The following is a 23,214-nucleotide window of genomic DNA, read 5'->3' on the forward strand; positions in this document are numbered from 1 at the left end:
AACCCTGTCGATGTAACTCCAGGTCTACATAGACTCGCTAGAGAGTTGCATGTAGGAGAACTCCTCGTCATCATAAAAGTCAGGCTCTGCCTCATAATCATCGCCATCACCTATAGCTACAACAGAGTCTGGTTGGTGTTTTAAAACACCATCCCAGAGTGGGAGTGAGTGATCAACTTAGTAGATCTATAAGGCAAAGGTTAACATGTTATCAATTCAACTAAGCAGTAATGATAAGCAATACAGTAATCATATCCTAAGTACTATTGTTAATGTAAGAATGGCATGCGATAATGATGCATGCCCTCACCTGCACTCCCTCTGTGACATCATCTCACAATCACGCATGCACCACTCTAGACACATGCGCTTCCTCGCCAAAGCACATGCAATGCGGTACATGATTGTGTTAGCCGATATTTAATTAGGCTTATTCATACAGCAGATTAGGGAAGCTATGGTACCTCCCTTTATATCATTTACCCAAACAATGATCCATCTAAGGTCGTCAATCCTAGTTAATCACATACGATAGGCAAGTTATAGGGCAACATCACCCCTGATTGAAAAGCAGTGGATAGACAAGTTTAGGTTGCTACGGAGAGACTCGTCACCTCAGTGTAGGCCTAGTTTATACTCAAGGTTACTAAGGAAAGGCTCATCACCTTAGCGTAGGTCGACAACTTGAATACAGTGTCCCATATCACCGTATTTGGCTCACAAGTTTGGGTTGCTCAATGGACACTACGGGGAGGCTCGTCACCCCATTGTAAGCCGACAGCTCGACCACGGTGTCCCATACCACCATGCCTGGCTCATGAGTCTTAGCGGATCGTGGTACAAAGGTTAAACGAACTTTTCACTAGTAAGTGGTACCTTAGATTCAAGCAGTAGCGTCCATACATGGTGAACATACATTAGGCCAATCGGGTTACTTGACACGCTTGACTGGTTCGAGCGCATGCTAAATTAATCAACATGGAGTGCATACGCACTCCTCGTGGCCTAACCAATGTCGATAATCACCGTACGACTCGGATTCAACGAACGTATCCGTCGTGGCGAACTAGTTCGACCACTGATTGTAAACCGTTACCGATTGTGTGGACTACGTATTAGTCCTAATCATACCCAAACACAATATGCATTCATACGTGATAGTCAAATAGCATGTGATAACCAATTCAAATATAAATCTCATTTTAACATTTTAACAAACACATGGTACACATGTTGCCATACATAGGCATTTCATCCATAACTCACGTAGTAGCAAGATAGGTCACATAAAGGAAACTGTAACTATAGATAAGGTGATTGAGAATCCTATCTTAACACCCTCATTAAATACATTTCAACAAGCATTTTCAGGTATTTTATCAAACACGTAGACTACACATATCAACGTACATGTAATAAATTTGCTTTAACATATATTATAGCAAATCTTTTCACAAGGGAGTTACCACACATACAACAATCATGTATTCTCAATCAATAATCATATTAAGCACAAATCATAATTTCATTTTCATTTAGACATTTCGTAAACACATGGAATGCATTATATTCAACATAACTCATAAATATGTATAATACATGGAGAACATCGCATCTAAGTACATGTGACAGCAATCAAGTCAGTCACAAATCATTAACTGATATTGAAAGCCTTAAAAACTATAACCTAAATGTTTATAGTCTGCACCTTTCATCGATACACCGATTACGAACTCGGTTTGTACACTACGCCTTTGTCTACGACACAACGGCTACCTAAATCATGAAATTGGTTAGCTATTTCACCGTTTTCCTATTTCGGATTCCTAAAACAAATTAGGGTTAGGATTTTTTACCCAAAAATGGATTCAAATTCGATGGTGTAGCGACACGGGAGAGATGATTCGGCACGTGGAGTGGTGGGAATGAATCCTAGCAACTATCTCTCTCTCTCTCTCTCTCTCTCTCTTCTCCTCACTCTTTCCTCCTTTTTCTCTCTTCTCTCTCCTAGCGTTTAGAAAATTCGTAATGAATGAGAGAGGGGTGTGTTAAGGCCATTATATAGGCCCAGAACTGGTGCAAATGGCCCCAAGGCTATGGTATACTTAGGTTATAGCCAAAGGGTGGCTGTTTCGGGCCAACAGAGCTCATCTGGAGCTCCATTTCCTACATATAGTCTAGAGAAAGTTCCCTGACAATGGAACTTTACCAGGTTAAAGTTTCGGTCTGATCGAATTTGTAGATCAGTTATGGAGGACTAGTTTCAGTTCAACGGCCACCGTCACTCGATCAGGGCCACAAGTACACTAACACATGTTGAAAAATTTCCCTACTCCAAGGGTGTAGTTGGGTCAGAATCTGACGGTCTGAAACCTTAAATTTGGCCTGCAAGTGAACGGCACAAATCACTTAAGTTTGAGTTCATTTTTTAAAGATATTGGCGTTTCTCACACACTTTGCTCCGGGCTCAAGTTGTGCGTTTCTGGATACTATTTAGACTTAATTCCTGTGATGGTTGTCAAACCCAGTAAGGCGATCATAATCATATAGTTTTGTCGTAATCGAATTTTTGATGCGCGGTCTAAGTCTGATACAGAGTTTCAGTGTGCTCCCGAGAGCAACTGGGTTTTGAGATTTCGCCTAGGTTTTTAGGTAATGTAGAGTTAGCGATTCTACAAATTTTGGGTCTTGCAGTTCGTATAGAAAGTGGTTCAAGCTAATTTACTAATTAATTTAGTTTAGTACTTAGTTAATTTCTGTCTAATCTCTACATAATTTGATCCTTAGAGATTTCTGCCTGAGGTGATACTCGGGTCTTTGTACGGATTTTTTCGAGATGTTACAATCTACTCCCCTTAAAGAAAAATTTCATCCTCGAAATTAGTACCTTTTCGTACTCCTCGAGAATCTGAGGGTAATTCTTACTGACCTCGGCTTCTGTTTTCCAAGTAGCCTCTTTCTCAGTGTGATGTGTCCATAATACCTTCACAATCGAAATAATTTTACTACGCAACACCTATTCCTTCCTGTCTAGGATAAGTGTCGGTTTCAGTACAAAAGTAGCATCTTCACTCAACTGTACCTGCTCTCATTTGATAATGTGGGAAGGGTCAGGAATGTATTTATTCAGCATCGATACATGAAATACGTTGTGCACACCTGCGAGTAGCGTGGGCAAAGCAAGGTGGTACGCTACCACCCCCACTCGGTCTAGTATCTGGAATGACCCAATGAATCTCAGCGTGAGTTTCCCTTTCTTTCCAAACTGGAGGACTCCTTTCATTGGGGAAACCTTTAGATATACATGGTCCCCAACCTTAAACTCTAGCGGTCGCCATCTCGTATCGGCGTAACTCTTCTGTCTGCTCTGTGCCGCCAGAAGTCGACCCCTGATAATGTCGATCTTCTCTAAGGTCGCTACACTGACTCCGGGCCAATCAAACTCTTCTCGCCAACCTCTACCCACTAATCCGGTGCTCGACATGGGCGCCCGTACAAGGCCTTATAGGCAGCCATGCCAATACTCGCTTGAAAACTATTGTTATAAGCGAACTCAGCATAGGGAAGACGGTCATTCCAACTATCTTTGAAATCGAGCACATATGCCCGTAACATGTCTTCCAACACCTGATTTACCCGTTCCGTCTGCCCATCAGTCTGTGGGTGGAACGTGGTACTGAACTTTAGTTTCACACCCATTACTTCCTTGATGCGAGTCCAAAAGATCGACATGAATCGCGTGTCTCGATCCGACACGATCTCCATAGGCACTCTATGTAGACGTACTGTCTCCTTGATGTACAGCCTGGCTAAATCGTCTGTTGAGTTCGAGACTTTAATCGGGAGGAAATGTGCTGACTTCGTCAATCGGTCTGCAATCACCCAAATAGAGTTATGCCCCTTCCTCGTCTTCAATAACCCCGAGATGAAATCCATAGAGATGAAGTCTCATTTCCATTCAACTATGGCCATGGGCTGAAGTAAAGCAGAAGGTCGACGATGTTCAGCCTTGACCTGCTGGCACATGAGACAATGGGATATATAGTCTGCTATATGGGCCTTTATGTTATCCCACTAATACGAACGCTTCATATCTCGATGTATCTTCGTACTACCAGGATGCATCGCCATCTTTGAATTGTGAGCAGCTTCGAGAACTTCCCTTCTCAGGTCATGAAGATTTAGGACGCATAGGCGGCCACGATAATGTAAACCCCCATCCGTACCAACTCTCCATTCCAAGTCTTCATCGTCACCAGCTCACTTTCCCAACTCTACCAACCCTTCATCTTCCTTTTGAGCCACAATGATTCGGTCATTAATAAATGGTGGTACACGAATATGTGCGACGCTCTCAAACAGTTCTTCTACCGTAATTTTCTTCTCAAAGTCCCGCACAAACTTTACCATATTCCATTCATCGATTATCAGGAGAGCTGCAAATGCTATCGTCTTCTTGCGGCTCAACGCGTCTGCCATAAGGTTAGCCTTACCGGGATGGTAGAAAACCTCAAACTTAAAGTCTTTCAAGGTTTCCATCCATCGTTGTTGGCTCATATTCAAGTCTCTCTGCATGAATATGTACCTGAGGCTCTTGTTGTCGCAATAGAGCTCGAACTCCTCTTTGTAGAAGTAATGTCTCTAGAGCTTTAATGTAAAGATGACGGCTGTTAACTCCAGGTCATGCGTAGGGTAGTTTTTCTCATGCTTCTTCAACTATCGCGAGGCATAAGCAATCACTCTGTCCTTCTATATCAGAACACAACGCAAACCAACACGAGAGGCATCGGTGTATATCGTACATTTGACCCCCTGCTTTGGTAATACTAGCACGGGTGCGGATGTCAACTTGTCCTTTAGTTCCTGAAAGGCTCCTTCCACCTTCTCATTCCAGGCAAACTTGAGATCTTTCCGCGTGAGCTGAGACAACGGTCTGACTATCTTGGAAAAGTCCCTAATGAAACGACGATAGTAACCTGCCAGGACAAGGAAACTCCTCACTTCAGTAATCAAACCTAGCTGCTCCCAGTCCTGAACTACAGTCACCTTAGAAAGGTCCACAACTATTCCTACCTTAGACACCACATGTCTGAGGAACTTGACATCTTCTTTCCAAAAGTCGCACTTCTTGTACTGAGGAAACAACTGGTTCTTCCTGAGAGTATTAAAGACTGCTAGCAGGTGCTCCTCGTGATCTTTCTGAGTCTTAGATTATATCAATATATCATATATAAATATGATGATTAATCAGTATAAATACGGACGAAACACCATGTTCATCAGGTCCATGAACACGGTAGGTGCGTTTGTGAGTCCAAATAGCATCACAAGGAACTCGTAGTGCCCAAAGCTGGTTCTAAATGCTGTCTTCTGCACATCTTCATCCCTAACACGCAACTAGTGATACCCTGACTGTAAGTCAATCTTTGAAAAATACTGAGCTCCTTTCAACTAATCGAACAAATCATCTATCCTGTGTAAAGGATACTTGTTCTTCACTGTCACTTGGTTCAATCTGCGATAATCAATACACAATCGCAGTGATCCATCTTTCTTCTTCATAAATAGCACGTGTGCTCCCCAAGGAGATACACTCGGTCGAATAAAGCCTGCATCCAACAGATCATCGATCTGTCTTCTCAGTTCTTCCATCTCACACGTAGGCATGGGATATGTCGGTAGAGATATAGGCGTCACGCTTAGCGCTAGGTCGATGGTAAACTCTATCTCTCATTGAGGAGGTAGTCCAGGTATCATCCTGAATATATCCGTGAAATCTCAGACTACAGGTGTGCTCCCAAGTGTTGGACCATCAACATGCTCTAGCAAGGTAGCATAACAATTAACACGGTAATACCAACTGACCTGAACTGAGAAAGTAAAGGTCGTGCCCTCAGGTGCATGGGTTGTCACTACCTTAGTATCGCAATCGATCTCTACCTTCATTTCAGTGAGCCAATCTATACCAAGAATGACGTCATAATGACATAATGGGGCGACCATCAGGTTAATGAATACTGTTTTGCTCCCTAAGTCTATCAAGCAACCTCTACAAGTCTTGGTGGAGTCTGAGAAGGTCCCTGTGGCGGTAAGGAGCCTCACTCCAACCATAAGAGTAGTTACTAACCCTAGTCGCTTGACCGCTGCACATGATATGATTGAAATAGTGGACCCGGTGTCCACCAATAGGAAGACTGGTGTACCTTGGATATGTGTCGTAACTTCAAAATCTAGTGGTGCTACAATTGCTGACTCACACACTTCAGTTGTAAGCACATATATTTGTGCTTGTTAAGAACGGCTCAGTTGCGGTACCATAGAACATTGAGGCGGCCTAAATCGAGGTGCAGGTGGTGCTGATATGGCCTAAGGTAACTGACAGTTAATCTTCTGAGGAGGTGTGAAGCCATTGTCCCTCATCTTGGTGATGCAGTAAGTATCAATGTGGCCCGACCTCTTACAGTAGGTGCATCACAAGTCTGCTCGCCTCAATTAAGTCGGTGGAGCCGTAAGTCTGCAAGACGAATATGCGCGTGGCCTCTTGCTGAGGAACGGTCTGCTCGGGAAATCTGGTTGAGGCCTTGGATCCACCGGTATGCTTGAACTGGATAGTCTATCCCTGTCCTGCTCAGGTCGTACAGACATGTTCACTAGCTCAGCATATTTGGGAATGTTAGCGCAACACATCTTCATAAGTATCTCAAGTGGCAGACCCTTAAAAAATTGCCACATTCGCATCGGTTCGTCTGCCAATATCAGGGGAGCATATCTGGCCAGCTCCGTGAATCTATTCTCATATTCACCCACAGTCATTCCTCCCTGACGGAAGTAAAGGAAGTCACTCTCCTTCTTGTTATGGTAGGTGAGGGGGAAATACTTCCCGTAGAAGTGGGTCTCAAAGGCATCCCATGTCCACACATAACCCTCGGGAACGGTCCGAAGGATGCTGTCCCACCAAAGACTGGCTTCCTTTTCAAACATATATGTGACCAACTCAACCTACTCTACCTCAGTGTAGTGCAGCGGCTTCAACATCTTAGAGATGCGGTCAAGCCAATATTCGGCCTCCTTAGGTCTGTGAGTGCCCGCAAAAGTAGGAGGTCGAAAGCACTGGAATCACTTGAATAAGCCGTTGGCATTCAGGTTTCTAGCAGGGTACACTGGTGGTGTAGGAGGAACCACATTCATGTTCTAGGCAAGGGCCCTAGTGATGGTGGTCCAAATCTGTTGCTACTACTGCTACATAAGGACCATCATTTGCTCCATCCTATCAGGTGGAGGAGCCACCTAAGGCATGTGTGACATCGAGGTAGATGCGCAGTTCTGTTCTAGAACTGGTGGTGCAAAAGGTGTCGGCCCATTTGTGGAGCCTGTGGCCGACTGAGAATCCGGCATAGTCTTGTGATTCGGGACCAAATTGGGGTCCGTATGGCTATCGCTTAAGGGAGGTGCCCCGTCAATCAATTCACCAAGTGTAAGACATGCCGTACTCCGAGTGGCCTTAGGTGGCATTCCCTATATACAACATAGGCTGTAACATGTGTGAGATTCATCACAACAACACTTAATTTCTCAAGCATTTTACACATTTCATAATAAAAGGAGCTGCATGTATTTCATTTAACCAAAATTTTCATAATACACGAGATGTAGATTTACATGGATCACGATAGAAGATGCATGTGAGCTAATCTAAATAGAGTTTTTTAAACACTAAAACATACCAACCACTGTACCATACTACTAAGCCTATCAAGGCTATAACATAGAAAGCAAGAAAAATAAGGAAAGAAAAGACCCAATGACGACTACAACATAAGACTAATCGTCCAAATCTGGTGATGGTGGGGGAGCGCCCTTGTCCTGCATATAGCATAGGAGAGCCTTCAAGGTACGAGACACCTTCTTAAATCTCTACTTCATGTAGACCTGACTCTCTTCAAGCTTGGCTCAGGTCTCTCTGACCTCCTGTCTTAGGGTGACTTGACCCTTCTCAATCTAAGCCAAGCAGCCTTCTAAAGTAGCCCAATCATGGTGGCGCTCATGTGTAGCAGGAGGAGAGACCCCATCAGAGTCTTGGGCCTCTTCTTCTTCCTCTTCCTGCTCTCCCTCTTCCTCACTTCCTTCATCTATTTCATTTCCATCCTCCTCTTCATCACTTTCTTCCTCTTCACTTCCCGTCTCATCCCTACTCCCATCGAGTCGGACTTGACGTTGTCGAGGGCCAAATCTCATGTTGTTTAGCATAACATCATTAATGTAGTGGATTAGCACAAGCTCCGTGTCAAGTCGGTAGCCGAATTCACGAGCCAGCTTGCATATAAGTCAGCCAAACTGGAGGGAAATGTCAGTCTTAGGGGAGTTTGCAGTCTGAACTATCTGTAGTAGGACAAATGTAGGCAGGCATAACTTGTCTCCCTACCCAACTCTATACAGGAAGTCCATCAGACGCGTGCATTCGGGGTGATTGCTCCACCTAGGATACACATTGTGTGCAAATATGTGGTGGAGTAGGTGGAAGTCATGAATCATCTTGGTCACTGGGAGGCAGTTGCCTCAATTTCAGTAGATTAGGCAGCCGCAAAGAAATCGTGTATGGAGATCTCTTTCACATACACTCCTGAGATTCTTCTCGCTAACATGAACCTCACCACACTCCATCCCCATAATCCGGGCTATCACACCAACATCAACTGTGGCTTCCCACCTTCACATGGGAATAGTGAACTATAGAGGATCCAGCGATAGGTCTCGTATGTGGGAGTAGAAGGCTCGGACAGTGCTCTTACATGCACGTGACTTGCCTTCAAATATAGGCCCCCATCCAGCATCCAAAAGGAGGTCTAGCGCCGGATATAACCCAAATAGCTTTTTGTCCACATGTGCTTCAGAGAAATCTGTGACCTTGGAACCTACCATGTGTTATGTCTGGCTATAGGGCCCTTTCGAGCAGAATTTGAGGATCGAGATCCTGCTTCGTCCTTAGCTCTCGTGTAGTGCTTGTACTTACTTCGGTGCCCGATTTCTCCTTTCTTGGACGGGAAGGGCGGCTAGGCCCAGCTTCATCTGTGGAAGCCCTCTTCTTTCCCATGAGGGAAAGAAGTGTGGAGAGATAGAAGATAGCAGCCACGAGCTCGAAAAGAGCCATGAGAGTGAAACAAGATGGCGGGAGAGGACGGATTGGTGGACTTCGAGATTTTTGAGACACAAAGGAGGGTTTGTGTGCTCAAATGGGAGGAAATGAGGGAGATAAGAGATGGGTTTGAAAGGAATGGTGTGTAGTGATGAAGAAGAAGAAGATTTGGGAATGGTATGGGGATTTAAGAGAGAAAAATTAGATTTTTAAGAGCTTAGAGGGGTTTGGAAACTTATAAAAGGAAACATATAGAGTGGTCCCACATGAACATGTAAGGCCCCACACGCATGTATATCATCAGTCTAACGCGGCCCGACCGACCCACTGAACCTGGATCGCGAGGCCTCGCGGTAAGTGTGATGCCATCGCGGTCCACTCAACCTAGGGCGATGACATCACCCTAGGGGTGATGACATCCCCCCCCCCTGGGTGCCAAAAATGTGTGGGGGCCACTTTGGTTCCCCCCGATTTGCACCGTTTAGGCCCTTGAGTCCGTTTGAGAAGTTTTCGGCATCCATCTCGTGCATATTAACGCGTTCTGGTCATTTGAGTGTGGAATAGGATGAGCTATTATTTAAACTCGTCGATTGACAGTTTAGAAAAGAACTGGGATCATCTCACATGATCACAGATGCATACGGGTCCCATTTCGATTGTCATTTTCGCCCATCGGCGAAACTTGGAATCCTACGTTCGTTTCTATGTTTTATTGCCCCTCCTAAGTCAAAGTACATCAGAATGCTTCATGTGTCCATAACCCAGGTCTAGTTTAATCTAAATCATGCTCTGATGCTAACTTGTAATGGCTTCAAAATCGAGGGTTGAGCAGAAGCTCTACTCCCGAGTTCCAACGCATCACTTATGCAACATAGATAATGATGATTAAATATTTTCCGTATTAGTGCATTAAACATGAATGAGATTGCACTAAATCAGCATATCATACTCTAGAGATAGTTAGATTATGCAAGTGAAAGACTGTGATAAATATATAGAGCATATAAGTGGTTGTAAGTCCCCAGAGTATGAACATGTCACCAGGTTAAATAATTACATGTATAGTTCTAAAATTTACAAAATGACATAATGTAATGGCATCTAATCTGTTTCCTTGTAACTCCATTGACGCAACTCCAAGTCTACATAGACCCACCAGAGAGTTGCATGTAAGAGAACTCCTCGTCATTATAAAAGTTAGGCTCCACCTCATAAGCATCGCCATCACCTGTACCTACAACAGAGTCTGGTTGGTGTTTTAAAACATTGTCCCAGAGTGTGAGTGAGTGATCAACTCAATGGATCTATAAGGCAAAGGGTAACATGTTATCAATTTAGTCAAGTAGTAATGATAAAGCAATATAACAATCATATTTAAGTACTCTTATTAATGCAAGAATGGTATGCGATAATAATGCATGCCCTTGCCTGCACTCCCTCAGTGACATCATCTCACGATCGCGCATACACCACTCCGGACAAGTGTGCTTCCTCGCTAAAGCACATGTAATGCACTGCATGATCGTGTTAGTCGATGCTTATTCACACAGTAGATTTGGGAACCTAAGGTACCTCCCTTTATATCATTTACCTAAATAATTATCCATCTACGGTCGTCAATCCTATTTAATCGCATACGATAGGCAAGTTATAGGGTAACATCACCCCTGATTGAAAAGCAGTGGATAGGAAAGTTCAGGTCGCTACGAAGAGGCTCATCATCTCAACGTAGGCCTAGTTAATATTCAAGGTCACTACAGAAAGGCTTGTCACCTTAACGTAGGTTGACAGCTCGAATACAGTGTCCCATACCACTGTATTCGGCTCACGAGTTTGGGTTGCTTAATGGACACTACGGGGAGGCTCGTCACCCTAGCGTAGGCCGACAGCTCGACCACGGTGTCTCATACCATCATGCCCGACTCATGAGTCTTAGCAGATCATGGTACAAAGTTTAAACGGGTTTTTCGATGGTAAGTGATACCTTAGATTCAAGCAATAGCGTCCATACATGGTGAACATATATTAGGCCAATCGGTTTACTTGACAAGCTCAACTGGTACGAGCGCACGCTAAATTAATCAACATGGAGTGTATACGCACTCCTCGTGGCTTAACCACTGTTGATAATCACTGTATGACTCGGATTCAACGAACGTATCCGTCGTGGCGAACTAGTTCGGCCACTGATCGTAAACCGTTACCAATTGCTTGGACTACGTATTAGTCCCAATCATACTTAAACAAAATAGGCATTCATATGTGATAGTCAAACAACATGTGACAACCAATTCAAATATAAATCTCATTTTAGCATTTTAACAAACACATAGTACACATGTTGCCATACATAGGCATTTCATCCATAACTCACGTAGTAGCAAGATAGGTCACATAAAGGAAACTGTAACTATAGATAAGGTAATTGAGAATCCTATCTTAACACCCTCATTAAATACATTTTAACAAGCATTTTCTCATTCAGGGATTTTATCAAACACTTAGACTACACATATCAACGTACATGTAATAAATTTGTTATAACATATATTATGGCAAATCCTTTCACAAGGGAGTTACCACATATACAACAATCATGTATTCTTAATCAACAATCATGTTAAGCACAAATCATAATTCCATTTTCATTTAGACATTTCACAAACACATGGAATGCATTATATTCAACATAGCTCATATATATGTGTAATACACGTAGAACATCTTATCTAAGTACATGTGATAGCAATCAAGTCAGTCATAAATCATTAACTGACATTGAAAGCCTTAAAAACCATAACCTAAATGTTTATAGTCCGCACCTTTCGTTGATACGCCGATTACGAACTCGGTTCGTACACTACGCCTTTATCTGCTGCACAACGGCTACCTAAATCATGAAATAGGTTAGCTATTTCACCATTTTTCTATTTCAGATTCCTAAAACAGATTAGGATTAGGATTTCTTACCCAAAAATGGATTCAGATTCGACAGTGTAGTGACACGGGAAATGATTCGACATATGGAGTGGTGGGAATGAATCCTAGCAACTATCTTTGTAACGCCCTGAAATTTGGGGGTCGAGCATAACTTAGCTCCCGAGTTCCAAAACATCACTTATGCAACATATTTAATGATGAATGTATGTTGTCTGTATTAGTGCATAAACATGGAATAGATTAAGCCAAATAGCAAATATAATTCAGGGATAAGTGAAGAAAACAAGCGGAAGACTTATAGAAATATATGTATACAAGTGCAAATCCCTGAAGTATATATACATACTAGGTCGTATTTCAAGTGTTGTTATGAAAATTATAAGTATCAAATTACATCATTTAATTTCCAAAAGAAATCACAGCATCCCGCGCATCAGAACAAGGCTCACTAGAACTCGTCTGAAAACTGCATAAAAGAGAAAGCAGCCTCATCATCATCAATCTCCCGCTCTGCCTCAAAAGTCGCCTCAACATCTGCAACATCAGCAACTAAGACAGAGTCTGGTGGGTGTTTAACACCGCCCCAGAACGTGGGAGTGAGTGATCAACTCGGTGGAACAATAAAGCAAAGGTTAACATGTTATCAGTTCAATCAAGCAGTAATGATAAAGCAGAACAATTAAACATGTCCTAAGTACTCTTGTTAATGCAATGATACATGCAGAATGATGCATGCCCTCATGCGTACACCCTCAGCGTCTTCATCTTACGTTACACATGACATCACCTCAAAGTGCTCCACGTTTACAAAGCACATGCAAATGTGGTGCATGAACATGATTACCAGGTTGTTATTAGTCCTTTTCATACAGCAGGATTGGGAAGCTAAGATACCTTCCTCATATCACCATCCAAACAGTGATCCATTCTAGGGTCGTCAGTCCTAGACATCTCATACGATCATATGTTTTCAGGTCGTTGCAAAGGGCTTGTCACCAATCAATGCACGCCTATCATACCTTCGTTACTACACTAAGGCTCGTCACCTCAATGCGGTATCCAGATATGCTCGAGGTCACTACAGAGGGCTCGTCACCAATCAATGTAGGCCGACAACACGAATATAGTGTCCCATACCACCATAATTGGCTCACGAGTTTAGTTGCTCACTGGTCACTACGGGGAGGCTCGTCACCCCAGCGTAGGCTGACAGCTCGACCACGGTGTCCCATACCACCATGTCCGGCTCATGAGTCTTAGCGGATCAAGGTACCATGGTTAATAGGATTTCATTGGTAAGTTTGGTACCCTAGATTCAAACAGTAGCGTCCATACATGGTGACCATACATCGGACAATCAGGTTACTTGACGAACTCGACTAGCACGAGCGCACGTTGGGTTGAACGACATAGAGTGCGCAAACACTCCACGTGGCTAAACCACTGTCGACAACTCTAATACGACTCGGGTTCATCTAATCACGTCCTACGTGGTGAAAGCAACCTCAGCCACGAACTTAAGGCCGATTACCAATTTGCTGGACTATTGCATAGTCCCACACACATTCCACTACAATAGATATTCATATCTACAATTTAGAATAGCAATGGAACAACAACCGAAATCATACGGCATGTAAACATTTAAAGAATATCAACTTGACATGGATTTAAGTATAAGTAATACTTGAATTTAAACAACAAGGAATGTAACTTGTATGAAGAAAATCATACACACTAGTGGGAGAGTTGAGAATCGCTTCTCAACGCCCGCAAATAGTATAATATATTACACTTTAGATCATTTAGGCATTTTTACAAATACTTAGAATACATAGTTCAACATACATGACGTATGTTGAAATACACGCATTTGGACAATTCCTTTTACCAAGGAGTTGCCGCACATACAATAAGCATAAGTACACGACAAATAATCATGGCAATCACAGGTTCATATTTTATACGCATACGGTACTTTATACATACACATTGAATACACAAATCTCAATGTAACACATGCATATCAAGAACGCAAAATAAACATAACATTTGGCATGTGAAATCTCATCCATAGCAAGAATAAACCATTAACTAACATTGAAAGCCTTAAAAACCATAACCTATATGATTAAAGTCCGCACCTTAATCCAGAAAAGAACACCGAACTGATTTCAGACGATATGTCTTCGTCAACGGCAACAGGATAACCTAAGGCAAGAATAGAAATGAGATATGACATCATAAAGACTATTCTAAGCTCTAACACAAATTAGGGTTAAGTTAACTTACCCAGAGATGAACTCAGAATTGCCGGAATAACGATTCTAAAGTGAAGGTTTAAGGATGAAGAAGAACAGGAAAGAATCTAAGATGATTCACCAACTTTCTCTCTCTTTTCCTCTCTCTTTCTTAGCTAGGGTTAGGAAATTCGTATGGAAAAGAGAGCTAGGGTTTTAAGGTCTATAAATAGGCCTAACATTGATGAAAATAACCCCAGGGCCAAGGTATACTTAGGGTATAGCCCAAAGAAGCCTCTCTCGATCCAACGAAGCACTTCCGGTGGGCCTAATACCATGAAAGGTCGGACTTAAGCTCACTGACCATGGATCTAGGTCAAGCTGAGTTTTTGTACCGACCGGATCTTTAGATCAGCCGTGGAGGACCACACTCAAATCAACGGTCACCGAATCTCGATCAGGTCCACAAGCACTAGGACATGCCTGGGCTACCTTTCCTGATCAGAGGGTGAAATTGGGTCAGAATCCAACAGTCAGATTACTTAAAATCATCGCGCAAGCGACATGACTCAAATCTCACAAAATCTTAATTAATTTCCAACCGTTCTCACAGTCTTCACTCCGGACTAAATCAAATTGACCCAGAACATCACATGGACTTGATTTTTGAGGTGATGGTCAAGTCCAACATGGTGACCGCAACAGGCTAAGATCATCGCTATCTGACTTTCGACGCGCGGTCCAAGTCCGATCCAGAACTTCTAAAAATTCTCAAGAGCAACTGGATTTAGCGATGAATCCTAGATTTCAGAGTAACATAGCGCTAACTATTCTATATGTTTTGAGTCATGCAGATCCAATTTAAAGTGATTGATGCAAATTTCACAAGCAATCGAGTTAAGCACTAATTACCCCAAAAAGCTTCTAAGGAAAATAGAGGTAGTACTCGGGTCTTGGCACAAAATTTTACGGGTCATTACAATCTCTTACTCTCTCTATCTTCTCCTCACTCTTTCCTCCTCTTTTCTGTCTTCTCTCTCCTAGGGTTTAAGAAATTCGTATGAAATGAGAGAGGGGTGTGTTAAGGCCCTTATGTAGGCCTAGAACTGGTGCAAATGGTCCCAAGGCCATGGTATACTTAGGTTATAGCCAAAGGGTAGTTGTTTTAGGCCAATGGAGCTTATTTGGATGTCCATTTCCTACATACGGTCCGGAGAAAGTTCTCTAATAATGGATCTTTGCCAGGTTAAAGTTTCGATCTGATCGGATTTATAGATCGACCATGGAGGACCAGTTTCAGTTCAACGACCACCGTCACTCGATCAGTGCCACAAGTACACTGACATGCGGTGGAAAAGTTCCCTGATGCAAGGGTATAGTTGGGTTAGAATTTGATGGTCTGAAATGTTAAATTTGGCCTGCAAGTGAATAGCCCAAATCACTTAAGTTTGAGCTCATTTTCTAAAGATATTCGCATTTCTCACACACTTCACTCTAGGCTCAAGTTGTGCGTTTCTGGATACTATTTGGACTTGATTTCTGCGATGGATGTCAAGCTTAGTAAGGCGGTCATAATCGTATAGTTTCACAGTAATTGGACTTTCGACGCGTGGTCCAAGTCTGATACGGAGTTTCAGTGTGCTCTCGAGAGCAACTGGGTTTTAAGATTTCTCCTAGGTTTTTAGGCAATGTAGAGTTAGTGATTTTACAAAATTTGGGTCCTGTAATTCACATAAAAAGTGGTTCAAGCTAATCTGCTAATTAATTTAGTTTAGTATTTAGTTAATTTTCGTCTAATATCTACATAATTTGATCCTTAGCAATTTTTACCAGAAGTGATACTCGGGTCTTCGTACGGATTTTTTCTGAGACGTTACAATTACATACCCCACTCTCTCTCTCTCTCTCATACAATGAACAAAGGCGTTTAAATTTTTTCTTAAAATTCTATCCTAAAATCTGACCGTTGACAACATTGATAAGCATTCAAAACCGTTTCTAAAATTGTGCCTAAAATGTGACCATTGGCACCAGAATGGTTTAAAACTGATCCTAAGATTCCATTTCTAAAAATTGAAACGATACCCAAAATGGTTCTGAACTGTTCGTATTTTTCTGCGACGCCTCATTTAAGAATGGTTTGAAACCATTCCTGAATCATTTAGGAATGGTTTTAAACTGTTCCTAACTGACGATTTTGGTGTAGTGAATAAGAACTTGTTCTTTTGTCTGAGCTTTCCTGACCCGCACGTGTGCAATAGAGCTTGCGGTATACGCCATACATGTGCCGACATGGCATGATAGTTTCAAAATCCAATCCATTCATTAGAACCATTATATTGATGGCATAGCCAAAGAATCAGGTTGACCCACTAGTCAGGTGGGCCATAGTATCCAAAATAAAGGTACGACTCTGATAAACAAAGGCCCACATGTTGAATGGACTTGATTTATATTTAGTAAAACATGTAGCAGTCGCAACAACCTGATGGATGGATTGGATCTGGAACATATGTTATCAAATTGGCACATGCGTGGCGTGTATAGGACTTTAATTATTGCGCACATGTGCAGAGCTCCTTTGATCTTATCTAAGAAAATCTTACAACGGACCATAGAAGGAAGCTCGTGTGCATGCCACCCATAGAAGGAAGCTCATGTACTGGCCTTGGAAATCCATGAAATTGCATTTATGACATGTGCTAAAGAAGATGAAATTGCATTTATGGCACTCAGAAATTGCACATGTGGAATATATAACTCAAATAAAATTGAATAATTGTGCAGCCACTGTTACCAAGTCTCATTCATAAGATCAAACAATCCTAACATATGATCTGTCGATGCTTGTGTCCCCAAGCACCTAATTCCCGCTGTTTTGAGCCTAATTCACAGTGTCCCCAAGAAGATTTCAATGGTAAGCACCTAATTCCCACTGTTTTTTTTAGTGTAACCCACTTGGGCCTTAGATTTTCTTAGTTTCTTATCCTATTCCCTAAGGGCGTGTTTGGCCCGACGCGGTGGATGGGATTGTACCCTTGATATTTTCTGGGAAAGGTATCCAGTTTGAAGCTGAAAGGCATAAAAAGTACCTCTTCCAATCTATTTTACTTGGTCATCCACTCAAAACAAAATGGATACTATTGAACCTAGTATTATCTATTACATAATAGTAACATACAACCAATATTGGGGCACCATACCATAAGCTACAAAATTTCATGTCCCCTTAAACAAGGTATCCTCCATTTATAACACACACACACAGATATATATATATATATTATAAGTTTTTTTATTTTCATTTACATTCGCAAATACATTCATCATCTATCCAACTATTAACAACATTTACAAAAAAATATAAGATATCCAACCAGCTCTTAATAATAATTTGTAACTTAACCTACTGGGAACTGTCATGCACCGTAATGTCTTACGGTAGAGCGGGTTCTGAGGAGTTACAAGTTGACCCTGACGACAACATATAAATGAAGCAATAAAGATATAAATGATGATTCAAGATTAATTTAAGGTTTCGAGAACTTACATCCACTTCACTCTTACTACCAAGTAGTCTTGATGAAAATGCAACTACACTACAAGAAGGGGAAAAAAAAAAGAATTTGTGGCTGCACCAATACGGTCTAGTACGAACGGCTGCCTATGTGCTTAATGTTCGGAAGATTGGGATCAAGTCACTACGTAGTTCTTAATATTTAAATCAGAACATTTTACGCATAAACAGAGAAAAAATCAAAACAAATCATAATAGAAATACGTATACTTTCTGTTACGCATAAGAAGATGAAAAACTAAAACAAATCACTAGATTAGTCAAGTAAAACTACTAAATAATTCAAGATAAAGATTTAGTCAAATAATATCCAAAATAACCTCAAACACAATCCACATGTCCTGACCAAATTTAAAAAGTATATTCTTGACTTAAGAAAATTTTTAAGTATACTCCTTTAATATCTATATTTATATTTTCATCGGCACTCTAGGCCAAACGAGAACATCACCCATGTCGCAATCAGCCAACGTCTTGTCCCTAACGTCACCAAACACATCTGCACCAGGAACTTCAACAACATCTAATATAACTTTGATGCAATCTGGAGAGATGCCTGCATTATCTCTAAGAAGATGCCCATGTGCAACAACTCGACTACGAATATCTGTCTAATGACAGATTAGTTCCCCCCGTAGAGGTGGAGCTAACTCATCACGACGACTTGAGGTCTCGACAGATCAAAAAAACACCTACAACAAATAATTTTTATTATTTTCATGGATAAAATAGTAAATATACATTATTCTTTAATTGTTAAAATACCTAAGAACTAGCAGTGCCAGGAGAGCATTGCATTGGTTGAATTAGACTATTTATTTGATTCTGAAATTCATCCATACTTTCTTGAATGCTCGATATCATGCCATGGCACTCGTTCAACCTGTTTTCCATTTGCTATTTGAATTCATTCAACAATGCTTTAACATCATCAATTTTTTCCTTTCCTTCTCTAATTTCATTAATGTAAGGGGTTGAAGCAATAATGATAGTTTTTGAAATATGACCCAACCCCCTAACACATCCTTTTTTATCACAACCACAAACCTAAATGATAATCCGCCATTATTAGTAATGCAAGTATATTAGTAACAGAAAAGATTTATAAAGCCAAGTATGTCAAAGTGAAGAGAACGAATGAAAAACCTGTGCAACCGAGTCATGATTTAAATCTTTATGTATACTAGCCAGGTTATTGGCAACTATTTCTTTTATTTTTCTATTGTGATGCTCAGCTCCTGTGAAGGGAGAGACCCATCGGATCTAGTATGAGTTGCCAAAAACAAATCTGTTCTCGTGATTTGAGTATCTAGATTTTTTTGTTGCTGTAATTTATAATTAGAAATCATGTTAAGTATTCTATATTCTTAAATTGGATTAAAAGAAATTAAAGTTATGTTAAAAACTTACCATCAACTCTGCCATCCTAGTAGATCCCCGTTGACCAGTCACGTGAGGGAACTTCATCTCTCTTCTGGATACCTTTCCCTTTCCACGACAAGACTTCGTCACTTCTGTAGATTCGTAATCAATGAATTTGACCCAATCTTCTAACTTCACACCATTATGACAAATTTTTTTTGTCTGCATCATGATCATACTGATCTAATATACTTACTCGCAATCTGTTCTTCCAGTCCTTCCATAAATCATTAGCATTCTTAGTTATACATGTTTTACAACTCTGAATATCGACAGCATTATATTTGGCCTACAAATTTCATTACATAGGGAATTGTCAACAACAATTATATTATAAACATTTGAAAGTAAAACTCATGTATTTCAATGCTTACCAAAATAGTTAATCAAACATGATCCTTCATGGTATTTGGTACAAGCTGTCAATCTTTGTATGAAATTGGACAGTGTGTCCTGATCGCATTTCCCAAAAACGAGGAGAATTGAATTTTATTTTCTCCAATAATCTCTCCCTTTTCATTGATTGAAAGTTTTATCTTTGTGGTGCTTCGTGGGACGGAACTAGAAGGCCCTGCATACGACATTATTCCTTAAAAAAATTAAGATTAATAGTCATTGAATATGTTGTTATACATTATAAAGAGATAATTCTATATACATGCATATGTTTTTGCTGAATTCGAAAAAGAAATTTAAAAAAGAAAAAAAAATCTCATATAATAAATGTAATTAAATTTACTTCAACCTAATATGAAACTTGATCAGTTTCTTATCCGCTTCCAAATACGTGGGTTACTTGATTCAATTTTTACATATGACCCTTCTTGTATATCTTCACTAGTTAGGTCATACAAATTGTCTATTAAGGAAGGCCTCGAGAAACCTGCAGTCAACCTGGCCTTAAACGCTAGCAAATCCTCAAATGCATATGCATCTTTTGTCAGTCGCTTCGGAACATGTAATACAACACGCCAGTCATCTCTTGTCAGATCCTTGCAATAGAAGACCTGAGCCACCTGAGATGCATTGATAAATGACTCAACCTCTTCCTTGATATTCCTTCTAAACCTTCCTAGGTTAACAAATATCAGATTTGTTTCAGGATCTACATAACATCCATTTGAAGTATCTTCGATATGCACCCAATTACAGTAGAACAATGTTATCTTGAAGGTGAAGTAGTTTAATTTAATAAATTGTCTAATGATACCATAGTAGGTGGCTTCCTGTTTTACCAAGTTCTTATCCTTGGCACTCGCCCTGAACATAGTTAAGGCTTTCATAGAGACCCCTCTGTTTTGTGTTGTCAAGTTTTTACAGAGTTTGATGTGCAAAAAACATATCCATTTACTAAGTATGTACTGTATGATGTGGCATTATAGCTAGGAGCAGTAGCGATTCTCTTAAATTGTGACATTTTTTCATTCTCTAATTGTTCCCTTAACCAAGCATTGTAGTCTACTTCTTTTTGTACTGACGGATTACCCCTCCGGTTTTGTCCCCTATGTATTTGGCCATGAATGCAAGCATTGTACTTCCTACAAGTCACATATAATATAATATGAAAATTAAAATTTTACTTTACATAGTACAATATAAAAACATTAAGGATAGAAACATAGACTTTTGTCAACATACCCTTCCCATTGAGCATTTTAAGCGTGATGTTGTACTACCCATCTATGTGCTTGTTGATATTACACATTAGTAAGAAGATAACTTTTCCCTTTCTTATCGATTTGGAAATTATCGGCATTATCATCACCCTCATCATAGAATATGTTTTTTACTCTCTTATGGCTTCCTAACATCTTATTAGGCATGTAGTCCCTGCAGTACATCATGGACTCTTCTAGTATGTAGCGTTCAACAATACAACCCTTTGGATAAGTTTGATTCATTATATACTTCTTGTATGTTCTCATTACCCTATATACATTTAAATCAGATATCAATACAAATAGAAAAAAATCAGAAAAAGAAAGTTGATAAATTCTGATAATTAATGTTACCTCTCAAAAGGATACATCCACCGATATCTGACAGGTCCACAAAGTTGTACTTCCTCTGCTGAGTGCACCACTAGGTGTGTCATTGGAACAAAAAAAGATGGGGAAAAATATTTTTTGAATACACAGAACGTTTCCACTATTTTATTTTTTATATTTTGAAGCACTTCACGATTAATAACTTTTGAACATATGACGTTGAAGAATCCTGACATTTCATAAAAGGTGATGCACAATGTCTTCTTCTTTCCTAAAAATGAGTGCATCAACAAAACTTGTATCAATTGTTACATCACAATGTGATAATCATGCAACTTGAGGGCCTTGAGTTGACAATCCTCTAAATTGACACGATGTGTCCAGTTTCACAACATCCTCTTGGGACTTTCAAATTGCTCAGTGTCAAACAAAATAAGTTTTTTTCAAATGTGGACAACGTGAAAGGAGCTTTGGGTAAGAATAACCTGACGTTCCTTTCTTCAGGCCACATAGACTTTCTTATCTTCATAGCTAGAAGATTCTAACGAACTTGTAAACCATCCTTAGTCTTATCTTTTATATCCATGATTGTTGCAATGAGGTTCTCAATGACATTTTTCTCAACATGCATCACATCCAGATTGTGACAAATGGGCAAATGCTCCCAATATGGCAAGTCGAAAAGGATTGATCTCTTCGTCCAGGCAGTAATGTTGTTCGGTTCATTCTTAGACTTTTTCTTATTCTTTTCCACTTGCTTTCCGAAAACGGTTTCAATATTATTCATTTTATATAGTACATCTGAACCTTTTATATGTTTCGGAGCCTTCCTTTGTTCCTCTTTCCCATTGAATCTGGTTCTGTCGATCCTAAAGTCATGACCTGATGGGAGGAATCTTCTATGTCCCATATATGCAAACTTCTTTCCATGTTCAAGCCAAGCCGATTCCGTCTCCTCACTACAAATAGGGCATGTGTACTTTCCTCTGTCCTAAAACCAGAAAGATGTCCATATGTTAGAAAATCATGTATTGCCCATAATAAAATTGCCCTCATTGTGAACATATTCTTACTGTGCAAGTCATATATCACAGATCCTTCCCACAATTCAAGCAACTCTGCAATCAATGGTTGTAAGTAAACATCAATGTCATGTCCTGGACCTTTTTTTCCGAGGATCAAAAGTGTTAACATGGTAAACTCCTTTCACATGCATAAATGAGGCAGGAGATTATACGTAACAATCATAACAGGCCAGCAATTATATGAGTTGCTCATATTCCCAAAAGGATTGAATCCATCCATTGCAAGTCCCAAATGAACGTTATGTGGCTACGCAGCAAAATCAGTATACTTTTCATCTACAATTTTCCACATAGACGAATCCATAGGATGACACATGCAAATATCATCTTGAACTGACTTTGAATACCATATCATATTCTATGCAATCTCTGGTATAGTATAGAGTCTTTTTAACCTTGGCATTAATAGGAAGTACCTTAACACCTTATAAGGTATACGTGGGACGGTTGACCTTACAACACTATCAAATTTTCATCTGCTTGTTCCACATTTTGGACAACACTGCTTATCAACATGGTCCTTCCAGTACAAAATACAATCGTTAGGGCATGCATGTATTGTCTCATAGTTCATACCCAATGAACTGATCAACCTCTTTGCATTATAAATCTGGCAAGGAGTTCTCGTTTGACAAAATTTTCTTGAGCAAGTTTAACAACTATGTAAAGCTATTGTCTGGCCAACGAAACCTAGCCTTCATACTCAGCAACTCCACTATCACAGATAACTTTGTATGCTCGGGTTTACATGATTGATATAGGGGTTGTTTTGCATCCTCCATTAACTTCCTATACCGAGCCTCATCGCTTAAGTCATCATAAGGTTCAA

This window comes from Magnolia sinica, chromosome 1 (genome assembly GCF_029962835.1).
Source record: "Magnolia sinica isolate HGM2019 chromosome 1, MsV1, whole genome shotgun sequence".
NCBI classification, from domain to species: domain Eukaryota; kingdom Viridiplantae; phylum Streptophyta; class Magnoliopsida; order Magnoliales; family Magnoliaceae; genus Magnolia; species Magnolia sinica.